We start from the raw sequence: 12,893 nt of genomic DNA, 5'->3' as shown, positions 1-12,893 counted from the left end.
TATAAGGCCTTTGTGAAGCATGGAGGAATTACATTGTAAATAAAATGTTTCTGTTACGTTAGGAATCCTGTTACAGGCGCTGAAGATAATAATAGGTGACTAGTAATGAGGCTGAGTGTTAACATTTCGCCGCCTGGTGGCTGTTTTCTTCTTTTCAGCTTAGTGTCAGAAATGCAGCATAAAGCTTGTGCTGACCTGGCAGGACAGAAGGAGGAGGAAACTGGAAGGTGGGTCAATTTAGCAGTCGAAGATCTTTGACCTTCACCCGGTGTAGAACGACATATTTTACAAATCGTAAGGGTGCACGGAAGAACCAGTGAAACACTTTGTTGTAAAGCAACAGACAAACTAGATGGTTTCTTCCTGTGTCTGGCAGTAGCTGTTATGTTCCAGGGGCCCAAAATATGCCTCAGTGTGTAGTGTTAGTCTATGAAGAATTGTTTCCCGTTCCCATAGTCACTGGCTATGGGTGTTCATCATCCTTATGGCAGTATTGTAAATAATATAATTAGAAGAGGTAATTTAATCATTATCTTCTCTTACACAACTCATCTATCAATTATTTGAATGAACATGCAGAATAAACACCCTGTCTGGAAACTCCCCAGACAGCAACTTGAGACCCAGAACCCTAAAGTAAAAAAAAAAGTCCTGTGGAAAAGACCAAAGCCACAAGCCCAACCATGTACCACAGGAAGAGAACCAAAAAGATTGATGGTGTCAGCAATTAGGTCCTAGAATAGAAAGAAATTTTAAAGCAAAATTCCTAGATTGTTTGAGGAAGCGATTCATATCCTAAGCTAAAAAGATAGGTACAAAATCCCTCCAAATGATCCCTACCAGTCTGAGCAGAGAACTTTCCTTCTCTTTTTTTTGTGGCATCCAGGAGTTCCTAGGACTAGAAGCTTTAATCAATATCCAGTCTTGAGTCTGTAAAATTCATTAAACTTGAATGCAGGATCAGAAAAGAGGTAAGCATTCCACATAAAAAAAAAAAAAGTGATCTTCATTTAGGCATAGTGTGAATGATTGACAAGATGTGTGGGATTTCTTTAGTCACTCTTGCGTAAGCTTTGCCAGGTGAAGGAGATTACATTTGCTTACGAAGGCAGACTGACTCTTTATAATAGCATTAGCCATTTTCTGTATTAGTTATGTGAAAAAGAATCCAAGGGTTACAACATGAATTTCAAGGTTATCTTTTCAACGTGTGAAAGTTCCCTTTACAGAATTGTAATGATTGTAAGCACTGTATGTTATTTGGAGATGGTGGTGTTCTATCCGTTCTCAAACATATGGTGACTTTTTTTAAAGCATATACTTCCAAGCAATTTCTTTTCTTACAGCGTGGTGAAAAAAACATTGCGATTTTGCGATATTCATCTCAATGTGAAGTCCTTCTGCAGAGTGTAGTAGAGGTTTTAAATCAAGGAGGACTGGTCTTGGTAACTCCGAGGTCCAGCACTTGCCTTGTTAGCTGCAGCGAAGCAGCTTCATCGGTCACTGCTGCTGAGACCTGAACAGTCAGGAGAGGGCGCAGCCTTCCTATAAGTCTCGAGTTGAAAAGGGTGCCGTGAAGTGTCAAGACGATTCAGAAGGGCTGTCTTCTGAAAACCTGCGTGGTCACGAGGCTCAGTCACTCTTCCTGTGTTGGGAATTGAGGATGACAGAGAGAACTTTTTATGGTCTGCACCCATGTCCTTCATAAAACTTAGTCATTTATAACTCTCAAGAAAATTGACTATTTTTAGGGAAACAATTACAACGTGGCTCCTGACTATAACTTTTTGTTATAGTTTAAGCTGTACTATATATTGTGTAGTGTAATGCAGAATATTTTCTGAAAGATGCTGAATTTCTCGCAGTGGGTAATGCAGGCTTTTTGTTTTGGTTTGCAATTTTTGTTTGGTTTTGCGCTTTTTTGAGGGGTTTTGTTATTGTTGGAGTTTTTTTGTGTGCGTATTTTTTGGTTGTTTGTTTGGGGGTTTTTTTAATGAAAAAAAATATATACTCCATGTCACAGCTTCTAGCAGTGCAAGCTTTTCCTGGCTTCCCTGCACAGTGCATAGAAACTTGCTGTAATCAAAGACATTTTCAAACTTCAGGCAATTTGCTTCCCTTTATGCAGAGTCTGACAGTGCTTCTGATCAGAAACTAGATAGTCTGTTCCTGAGAAACTTGATTTTTCTTTTTTTCTTTTTCTCCTTTAGTTCAAAATTGAATCAGACATTTGAAAGATTTGAAATTATCCATAGAATGAATTTTAAATGGTCTTTGGACCAACCAGATCATTTCATTTCACTAATACCAAAGTCTTTCATTTATGCTATTGTCAAGGCAATCCTAACTAATTTATTTTTTTCTGTGAAAATAAAATAGAAAAAAAAATCAAGCAAATGGAAGGCAGGAAATCAAAACATTGCAATTATCTTAACAGAATGTTTTTACCTTTTTCCATCCTGACATGAAACTGAATTGGTACCTTTCTCTGAAATATTTTTAATTCAGTAAAACTACATTTGTCTAGGGCCATTATAGCTGAAATAACTTCTACTACTGCATTAGCAGAAGAAGATTGTCTGACTGAATTGGTAAATCCACCTCAAAAGCTTTACATGAAAATTATTTGTGGCTGTGGTTTCATAAGGTGGGCATTATCAAAGCTAGCTGAATGACCAATATGTGCTTTCTGCTGGCTCGTAAATGAACAACAGTTAGTAAAAGAAAAATTCTGCAGTTATTGTTAGCTAAGTTAAACAAAATTGCAGCTGAGCAGAGAATGAACTGTAACTAAAGCAGACTGTTACTAAACTCCACTGCTGAGCTGTCCTCTGGCATTGGAAAGCAGTAAAACAGAAGCAGCTGATGCAGTGGTTGGTGCCCTGAGCTCCCTCCTGAACCAGTGCAGGCCGTCCAGCTCTTCCACAGGGCACTGCAGAGCTCTTGTCTGTGTTAGAGGTGGGTCAGTCAGGCGTGCCTCTTGGCCTCGCGGCATTCTTCAACCACATCAGGGAACCTCGCGCCGGGTCTGTGTGCTGGCTGTGCTGCAAAGATCCTGAAGATCCCCATTCCCTGCCGTTCTAACAGTGTCTGAATTAATTCCTGCTTCATGTCGTCTTCACACGTCTCCCTTCTGGCAGTGAAAGAAACTTGCTGAGTCTGGCCTCACCCTGCGAGGTGTTATCTGTTATGATAACCCCTATGTGGCTATCCCTGTTTCCTCTCAAATCTGTTCTGAGGCACTGAGGTATTCTTGGTTGTTTGGTCAGTTGGTTGGACTTAGTGATCAGAGGTCCTCTCCAATCATGACTACTCTGTGATTCTCTGTGATTCTTCTGAACATCTCAAATGCCCACATCTTCTGCATTGCTGCTGCTTCCTTTAGCATTGTCCTCTTGGCACGCAGAATAACCTGGCAGTGGTTTCTCTTGGTTTGGGGATACAGCAGAGGTGTCTTGGTTTTTCCCAGCCCTTAAGGAAGGGACTGTCCCCATCTGTTCTAGTTGCAATGATATAAAATATAACACGTTTTTTGATGCAACATATAGATCTTCTGTTTGGAGTGCAAGTTTGTTACTGTTGTATACAAATTTCCCTAGCTGTCTTTACTGGAGTCATAGTTATGAAAGCTAGAAGGCATAAGCAGCCCATTCACAAGCCATTAAAAAATTGCAGAATTGTCCTTGAACAATCCTAAATGCATTCACTAAAAAAACCCCTCTGTAGGTACATAAATGAAATGGCAGTTATTGTCTTAGAATTTCCTATATTTGAAGGGCATGTAAGTTCTTTAATTTTTAGCTCAGACGTACTTGGGCAAAGATAGGATTGCTGACACTAAATGCTTATATTGATTTGTTTGTTTGTTTGTTTTTTCTTCTAATGAACTCCTTTCTGAGTCTCAGCCATGCTTGCAGCTGAGTTGGAACCTCTAATGAATATGCAGGCTCACATTATTGCCATATGAGGGCTACACAGTGAATTTACCAGCTCATGAATGTCAAAATAGCCCAATTTTTCCTCTCGTGGTCCAGACCACATCCTTCAAGTGGTAGAAGTTAATGACTTCAATGTGGCAATGCTATGCATACACCTGGCCTCAACATATTTTTATGTGTAACTCATCAGTAGCATGTACAAAGTGTATTTTAGTGTGTGCATGTTTTAATGACAGCAAGGCTTGTCAGAAGAAGCAATAGACAAACTGATGTAGCTGGCAAAAACTGGCAAGCTCTTGGCAGTGCTCAGGTGTAAAGCAGATATACTTTAAGACAAGTGAAAACAATCCAGCTTGGACAGCTTTTCCTCACAAACCAGTGTTGTGTGACTGGCAAAGATGCATACCAATAAAAATAAAAATGATATTTTTTTTTTCCCCAAAGATCATGTCCTTTTCTCTTTACAGTGAATGGCAAAATGTCTATCAAGTGTAAGTGAAAGTAGGATTCAGTTCCAGGTTTTAAAACAGAAATAGCTGAGTTTTTTCTGGGTTAATTACACATTCTGTCTCAAATGCAACTGCCATGCAAGGAAAGTGCTTTCTTTTGCAAATATTTGTAGAAATCCTTTTCATTGTCTTTCAGACTCATATCTGATGCCTGTTTGCAGTACCACATATGTCAATTTTATCCTCTCTCATATTTTTCTGCAAAGGGGTTTGCAAAGCATCTGGGATGTAGGCACATAGCAAGGGTAGATCTCAGAAAAACAGGATTGCTTTCTGGAATGCTCTTACATGAAAAATGCATGAGATTGGACATATCTGGTCCAAACTGCCTGACAGGGCTGTTGTCATAGGTAAGTTATAACCAACAAGACAGAATCTAGAGAGAAAATGCTGTGCTCCAAATAGCCAAAATGTTTTTAAATGCTAACAAAAGTACTGTCTGCCACAGCTGCCCGGGAGTCCTGCACCAGCGGCCAGGATGAGGCTTTCAGGTGGAGGGGTCTGTTGGTGTGTGTGTAGTCCCTTGCTGTTGTCTCACAAGCAGAAAGAAGCTAGACTGAATCCATGACATTTGTACCAAGAGGCAGCATGTGGGAAAGGGCAGGCAGAAGGGAGTATGGAGAGCTGGTAAGGGAGGAAAACAGGAGAATGACAAAGGCAAGCACAAAGACACCAGGGCAGATGAGGAGATGAAGTCCAACCCCTATCCATTCAATATTCAGGATCAGCCAGAGTTCTCAGGAGAACAGGTGAACCAGCTCTGTTGCTACAGGGAGAGCTAGGAGAGATGAGATTAGGTAAATCCAAATGCCTGAGCAATCTGTTTAAATTCACCAGGCTCTAAGTAGGAACCCTCTTGCTAAATCATGGCTAACTGTGTTTCAGTGTTAGGATAAGGGTGCTGTCTCTGAGCCAGCTTCTTGGTTCAAGTAAGCAAATATGATCCCAGCAGGCTTATGTGGTGTTGCTGATGTGCTCTGCAGAAGCCCTTGCCATTCCCTGCATCTGTGTGCACCAAGTGCACAGCCTGAGTGCAGTTGATGTCATTTCAAGGGAGATAATGTGCATCTTAGCAGTGAACTGCAGCCATCCCATCTCCCGCCATATTGAACTCAAGGGATGTTCATCACTGGCGGATTTGTCTCATGATTTTCAGTTTAATAAGCACAGTAAACCTATTGATTTATAGGGTATAATGCTTGTTGCAAGGAGGCTCAATTCCCATCGTAGCTCAGAGAGGGCTCTTTTCAGAGCGCCAGCTTGGGCTCTGTCCCTGCATCTGGCCAAAGAGGGATCTGAGATCAAACCTAGATGTTGAGGAATTTTTGTACCTCCCTACTTTCATGTATCCACTGCTACCGAGTTGGAAATATGGCTCCAAGCAGCAACAAAAGTGTCAAGACCTGCCTTCCCAACACAAGGCGACTGCCAGATGTTTTAAAGGAGCAATTTTTTTCTCAATGTCCCTGCATTATAGAATTGTTTATAATGTGGGCTACAGGGTATTTGCTGTGTGCTCAGTCAGATGCAAGTCAGCAGTTCAGTGAATTTAAATGGAAGATTGGTGGTGGCTTACAGTCAGTTTGCACGGAAATGGCATTGGTCCAACTGCCCAGTTGTGACATGTTATGTGAGCAGAGCAGATATAATTATTTCCAAATTTGGCCAAAATCCATATTTGACCATATTTATCCATATTTTGCTGCAAAAGGGGTTGTCCCTTTTGGCAAGAAATCCCTTGGGAAGAGAGCATATTCTCAGTAACTCACTGTTTACCCTGTACTGGGTTGAGTTTCCAACAAATCCTTCTCTGTGGAGGAGCCAAGATGCATGACCTTTGCTAGTAATGCAGAGATCTCCCAAAAATCAAACCTCTGTCGCCTTGGCAGCCGGTCTCCTTTAAGAAATCTTGCAATTTATGAGATCATTCACCATTTTCTGAGCAGCAACTAAATCTTGTTACAAACCCTGTTGACAATAGCCTGAATTTTTCAAGGAGCAAAGACTCCTGTGCCTATCATCACATGAAGGAGCAGGAGGGAGTTTCAGAATCACTGCAGAGATGTCTCATTACTCAGATGCTTGTTCTGCTTATTCAAAGAGATGGTGGGATGTGAACCAGCTTTCATTCAAAGATATTGTAGGTATTTCAGTGCCTGACTGCTCCCCTTTTGCATATCCTCTTGTACCTTATGGGATCATTTTATCTGAATTGTACTGATGGAGCAGGATTGCTTCAGGGATAAGGAAGATGTAAGCTAAACCTGCTGTGGAAGCTTTTGCAAACTGACTTATTCTCTTGCTCACAGCCAACCAGTCAAGGAGAGATGGTGCATCCACTTCACGGCTGCATAGTCATGAGTCTTCTGATCTTTTTTTCCCCATATAAATATCTTCAGATGCAGTGTTACAGATGCTTACACTGATGAGCACTTCTACACCATCGATATGTGCTTAAGTTACCTTACAGCCTGCACCTTCAGAGAGGCCTGTGTTACTTACACATCTCTGGTTTTGGCTGACAGTTTATATGTCTTTACTAGCCAGGCCACTTCTCTAAGGAGTCCCTCTTTCTCAATCTGACAAAGATGCAGGCAGATAAATCTGTGCTACGTAAAAAACCCCAGGATGATAACCCCCTACCAAATGTGACAAAGAGTCACTGTGTGCTCAGGTTTGCCTTGGGGCTGGTTTGCTTCACAGAGCTGGACCAGTTTCTGAGTTAGATTCTGTTATATGCAAGCTACTGTGGTGCCTTTAATTCAGTTTGAGTGGATCAGATAGGTTTCTTCCCCCTTCACAATTATTACCTTGTTCTGTTTGTTAATGTGTGTTCTGGTAGCATCGGCACAGCTACAAGCATGCCCTAGGGCCCAGTGCAGTGTCTGTGTTGGCATGTTTTTCTCTCCTGATTGTGTAGAAGGAGTCACCCCTGCATTATAAACATCTCTACAGCTTCTTGTGGCTCATTCTCGCCTGTGGGAAAGATTCCTGTGCTGGAAGTGTCAAGCCTGACTTTCTGTGGCATAGGCTGGACTGTTAAACCTGGAGCAGAAAGATGACAGTTTCTTTTTCTGCTCTGGGGCTGATGTGTGGGAGCAGATAGCAGTAGGTCAGAGCTGTGTTAGACCTCAGTCTAATGGTAGCCCTAGGAAAGGCTCCACAGCAGTCTCCAGAGCAGACTCTCCTTGGAAGTCATAATTTGGCTATAGTAAATAAGGTGGTGAATAAGTGAGTCCCGTAAAGAACAGGAAATAATCTCTGCAGTTGTGGCAGCTACTGGTCGTGTGTGGAAAATACATAGCGTTTGTGTGAGCTTTTGAGTACTGGTTTTATTGCTGTTATTCTTTTTGGCTGATCTAATATCTTGATGTTGAATCCAACCATTTCACATCCCAAGAAGCAAACATCTCTATCACAGGCCTTCAAGAAGATGCTGTTTGCATTTCCCATTGCACTGGTATCGCTCAGCCATGAAAAAATAGAATTGCTGTTTTAAAAAAGCAAAGTTTGCTATAAGAGAGGGGTCTCCCAAGCAATTATAGGTTGTCAGTTGCTCTATTGGTAGAATGCAACAAGCTGCAGTGATATCTGCACATGTAGACTTCAGACTTATAAGAATTAAAAATATTTTGAAGGTCAGGAATAAATCTGTGTGTGACTGCCTGTATGTATTTACACTTTCTTGCAAAGAACAAAAATAAAGGAATGTAAAGGCCTGCTTTTTTTGTGAGTGATATTGTTGTCTGCATGAAGATTGTAATCTCTGAGACTTTTATGCATGGTCTTTTACGCCTAATGGGCTGCTCCTGTGCAAAATTCTGAGTATACTCCCAAGGAGCCAGCTGCAATTAAAATGCAAAAGGTTGTGTCCCAGTCCTTTTTTGACATCTTCTTTGACTTGTATTATCTTTAGATTACATCCTTAGTGCTGTCACTCTGTCATAGTAGGACACCCTTGCCCATGGAAGGTTTAGTGTAGCCTTGACCTCGTTAGGAGTCTGAGGGCTTTCTCCTCGTTTCCTCGTGGTGTATTAAAATGGCTTCTTCTGATAAGAAGAGTATAAAATAGGTAGAATTATTATTACTATTATTATTAATAATAATAATTCTCTAAGCACCAAAGAGCTCACCATCCTGAACCCCACTAGCAATTAAAAAATGCCTGTAAATGCAAAGTCTTGTATCTCTGAAGTCTTCAGGTTTAACAAAATGGGTAAACATATCATTGTCCTACTGTTTCTTCAGTCCATCACAGTCTTTAACCCCAAATCTTTCCTCAGTCTTTAGTTGGACACAGTAGACGAGGAATTTGTAGAGAGTAAGAACACATCAGGACTCCTGAATTTAACTAAGACTACATATAAAAATAATATTGTCTTAGAAAATGAAAAGCCTGTGTCCTGCATCTGCTGAGCAAGGGGTTTCATGCCTATGTTTTTTTCCTCTGTGCTGGCAGATTCACAAAATGGGCTGCATTCTGACTGCGGCTAAATAAGCAGCTGTAGGGCTGTTATCTCTGTGCAGAGACATGAGCCTATTCCCTTTCTGTTTTCAGGCCCTCTGCCCGTTCCCTCTCCTTTGTAGAGGCTGCAGCCTTATGGGAGTGTGGGCACATTCACATACATCATAGCATTGGTGCTAGCTAAGACTGAGCTCAGCAATGTATTTCCATTTTATTTCCCCAAGGTCACTTCATAATTAATACCTGGTCTTACTACCTCTCAGTAAAGCACTCTGAAACACCTGTCAGGCTAACTCGGACTGTGTGTAGCCAGTGATCATTCACCCATCTCTGGCATTCTGCTGTTTTGGAGTGATAAAATGTAAGCTATGCACAAAACTGGCAACCCAAAACAGCTCAGGTCAGCTTTGTTTGCTGCTCAAACCTCCTTGATATCAGTAGAGTACCAGCATTGTTTCCTCTACGTTCAGGAGAAGGAGACCATCAAGGAATGAAGGCTGAATACTGAATTTAGAATTTCTGGTGCTGTTTGCCCCAGCCAAGAGCTGTTTGGTAGCTTGGGTTCTGAGAAGGTGCTTTTCTCTATCTTCTTTATATGCTGGTGTTAAACAGTTCAAAAAAGACAGAAATAAAAAAAATTGCCCTGTTCTGTCTAAGCAAAATGATAAATGTGCTCTCTTGAAATGTGATTCTGCTTTACCTGGTTTTACTTTTAGTGGAAGGGGAGGCACACAGTATTCTCCTGTTGCCACCTGTTGCTGGCAATACAGGACCTGGTTGGAAGCCACTGAAAGTTCTCATAGCCAGTAATTACTTTGGATCTGGCTAATAGGAAACTCTGCTCTCAGCAACATGGAAAGTAATTAGAAATAAACAAAGGTCACATCATTTAGCATTTCTAGTTGATAGAGTGTATTCTGTTTCTTATTCCTGTGTGTAGAAGATGTTTGCATCACCTGTGGGATGCAGAAGAGGGATGTTGTACAGGTGCTGTCCTAAGTGTCTCAGCTCCTTCCAGGGTTTTTTACCTAGATCTTTTTTCCAAGCCTAGCAGGACAGCGGAACCCCTGTGGGAGCAAAGTGGCAAGTGTCTTTGCTGTATGTGATGCAGAACCCTCTTACCTTCAGCACTGAATTCCTTTGCTGTTTTTCATTTTCTTAGGGTGATAGTTACCTTCCTATTAGCAGGTGCTTGAGGAAACATCTGAAATCCACCTGTCATGGTTGTTTCCAGCTGTTGGTTTTTTTTGGTTGTTGGTTTGTGTTTTTTTTTTACTTTAAACACAGGATACTGTATGTGTGAGAAGGGCAGATCAGGCATCTACATTTGGGTGTTTGGTAAAAGGTGAGTGTCCTCAAGGTCCTTTTATAAACATAGTAGCTAAGGCCTCTGGAAGACAATTCAGAGCATCAAAATTGTCTCTGCTAAATCATGCTCTGGAGAAGTGTCTCTCTTTCCACTGCCTATATAGGGAACTCACAGAGGCAAGACTGAATTACCACAGCTGAAATTAGATGCTGCAGGATGGGGCATGAATACCCCTGCAGTTTCAGCTACTACTCACCCACTAAAAGGCTTCCAGTTTTCCCATTAATGTAGCCACTCAGCTGGCCTAAGCACAAAACAGCCATCTTTGCAGAAAATTGTGTATTAAGCATCAGTCTTTATTGCACCAAATAGCTCTTTTAAATCCTCACCCTGGGAAGCTGTTGACACATATTCGAGTCACTCTACCACCTTCTTCCAATAAATTCATGTGTAATTGTATTTGTGTACACTAGTAACATGTTGCTGTGGAAATTTTGGCATGCTTATATGTATCTGCGTGCCAACCGTCACAGCCTGTGGCTTCGTGGCCGTATTTGGAAGTTCACCTGTGAAGGTATCCAGAATTTCCCTTTGGAACTGTTTGAGGTCTAAATCAAACAGCTTAGAAAAGGGAAAGTGGAGCTGCTACATGCTTGGGATGGGTGGCTGTGTCTGGCAGTGAAAATTGTGGCCTCCTGTTTGAAACCTGATTCACGTCACCCTGAATACCATGAAGGACATTTCTTCCTGCAATGCCCTCTCCAGAACAAGATGTTCCCTGCAAAGTGGTGTGCTCTGAGAGGACAGATCTGGCTACTCCCTTCCAGCACAGCAGGTAGAAAAAGATGGCTTGAACATAAAATAAAGGAAGCCACAAGAATTATTTGGAGGCTGGCCAAAGGCAGGTGGGAACAGGCTCAGGAGATGGAGGTCCTTTTGGTCTAGTGCTCTGGCTATGTAGGTTCAGTGTCTAAAATCCCTTGTGGGGTAAGAATGACATGGAGAGAGTCATTGCCTGCAGTTACCTGGAGGAGTTCCTGGAGGCCAGGTGTAGGAAATCTTGAAAGCACCCATTTCAGCATAATTAGAGGCCTTTCTGAAATGAAGATATAACTTGATATGCAAAGTCTCTACACTTGGATTTCATGTTGCACTACACCTCCTGGAGTAGGCCTTTATCTTACATTTACATCAGGATGTTAGGCAATATAGCACCACCTGCAATTTACTTTGACTGTCGTGACTGTTAATTCTTGCAGTGTGGATTGAAGCTATGTGCTAAAATGTTTTAGAAAAGTTTCCAGTCTGGTATTTGGTCATTAGGTTGAAAAGGCCTGTTTACCTTGAAGAAGGTGATAATAAACATGATGAAAGTGTATTGAAAGCTAAATGACACTGAGAAGGTAGTCTAGGGTCATCTCTTTATTCATCCACATATTAAAGGATAAAAGGACATGTAATGAGACAGAAGAGTGGTACATTGAAGACAGACAGTGAAGAATTTTCTTTGCATGGAGTATGTTGCCCTTCATGAATGATGTCAGGCATGCATAAACATAACAGGATTGTGAAAAAGATGAGGCATTTAATAGCCTTCAATACCAACATGTCCTAACTACAGAGGTAAATGCATAAAATACAAGACTACTGAGTAGATTTCAGTCCAGTTCTACTTAAAGAGAATTGAAAGAAAAATCTATCTAGGCCAGGCTATGCTATAGTTGTCTGCCACAGCATCCCTTGTGCTGTCCCCAAAACACATTCCAGTCAGCACAGCCAAAGACTGTGAACTATTTGGACTGTGAGTTTTATCAAGTGTAATAGTCACCACGTTCCTGTGGTGGTCTGTGATCATCTGTTTATTTATATTGAACACAGTAACAGTCCACTGGGGGATATCTGACCTTCTGACACCTACGTGAATGGCTGCTGAATGCTTCAGGTGCACATTAGTTCTTTCTTCTACATATTATGCTCTACTTAGGGACACTTGGCTCTTAGTGAAAAGGTTCAGACCTTGCATGATCAGTCCTGTACAACTGCTGTCTAAAGCAGCCCAATGACCAGACTGTTAACCTGGCTGATATTCCCCGAGTCTGAAACAGCATATTCTGCTTTACCAGACATACAAATGCTTTACACAACATGTGAATTCCCAACAGATGCTGCTGCACATCTGCTCTCCACAGGCAGCTCCTAGTTACCTCCCAGTCAAGTTTGCTTACAGGCAACTTGGCCCTATCAGATGTGTGCCCACATCTGTATAGTTCTGTGACCAGCAAGAAGTCTTGCACTTCTGCAATCTTGAAGAGATTAGTGAGCCAGGGACCTCTGCACTGTACCCTGTTGTGCAACACAGGTACCACAAACACTGCCTGCTGGCAGCTGAGACCTAGGACTGAGCCCTTGCAGGGTGTCTGTAGATGGCCATTGATTCTCTTTACTGGTGCAATGAAATAATTTCATGTGTTATGGAACCAGGTAAGGCAGGAGAGATATGGACACTCTGACCTGCAAATGCATCCTCTGTTCATCCTGGAAAGTGAGACATTGTTTTTTACCAGCTTCCCTTTTTACCAGCTTCCCTTTCATGCTGGCCAGTGTAAGCCACACAGCTCTCAGGACACTCTTAGAAGTAAAAATGCTGTGCTTGTCAGTTGTTGAATTTCTGA

This window comes from Chaetura pelagica, unplaced genomic scaffold (assembly GCF_000747805.2).
Source record: "Chaetura pelagica isolate M959 unplaced genomic scaffold, ChaPel_1.0 scaffold472, whole genome shotgun sequence".
In the NCBI taxonomy this organism is placed as follows: Eukaryota; Metazoa; Chordata; class Aves; order Apodiformes; family Apodidae; genus Chaetura; species Chaetura pelagica.
The sequence above is the reverse complement of the archived record's forward strand: the minus strand, read 5'-3'. Positions refer to the sequence as shown.